The following is a 753-nucleotide window of genomic DNA, read 5'->3' as shown; positions in this document are numbered from 1 at the left end:
TCCGAATTGGACTAGGAGAGGGGGGGCGGCGCCCCCCTTTCCTTCTCCCTCCCCACTTCTTTCCCCCTCCTAGTAGGAGTCCTACTCCTACTAGGAGGAGGACTCCTCCTTGGCGCGCCATAGGGGCCGGCCGGCCTCCTCCCCTTGATCCTTTATATACGGGGGCAGGGGGCACCCCTAGACACACAAGTTGATCCACGTGATCATATTCTTAGCCGTGTGCGGTGCCCCCTTCCACCATAATCCTCGATTATATTGTAGCGGTGCTTAGGCGAAGCCCTGCAACGATAGTACATCAAGATCATCACCACGCCATCGTGCTGACGGAACTCTTCCCCTACACTTTGCTGGATCGGAGTCCGGGGATCGTCATCGAGCTGAACGTGTGCTAAAACTCGGAGGTGTCGTAGTTTCGGTGCTTGATCGGTCGGGCCGTGAAGACGTATGACTACATCAACCGCGTTGTGCTAACGCTTCCGCTGTCGGTCTACAAGGGTACGTAGATCACACTCTCCCCTCTCGTTGATATGCATCACCATGATCTTGCGTGTGCGTAGGAATTTTTTTGAAATTACTACGTTCCCCAAAAGGAGAGAGTTGGGGATTTCGTTATTTTCATATTTGAGTTTTCTCAAATTTTGAAAATAGGATCATTTGATTTTATTTATTTTATCTTCAATTATTTCTATTATAAAAATATTAGAGAGGGAATAAAATGACTTTCCCAAAATAGAGAAATATTGAGGATTTAAT

Source organism: Triticum dicoccoides, chromosome 2A, assembly GCF_002162155.2.
Source record: "Triticum dicoccoides isolate Atlit2015 ecotype Zavitan chromosome 2A, WEW_v2.0, whole genome shotgun sequence".
Lineage (NCBI taxonomy): Eukaryota > Viridiplantae > Streptophyta > Magnoliopsida > Poales > Poaceae > Triticum > Triticum dicoccoides.
This window is presented reverse-complemented; position numbering follows the sequence as displayed.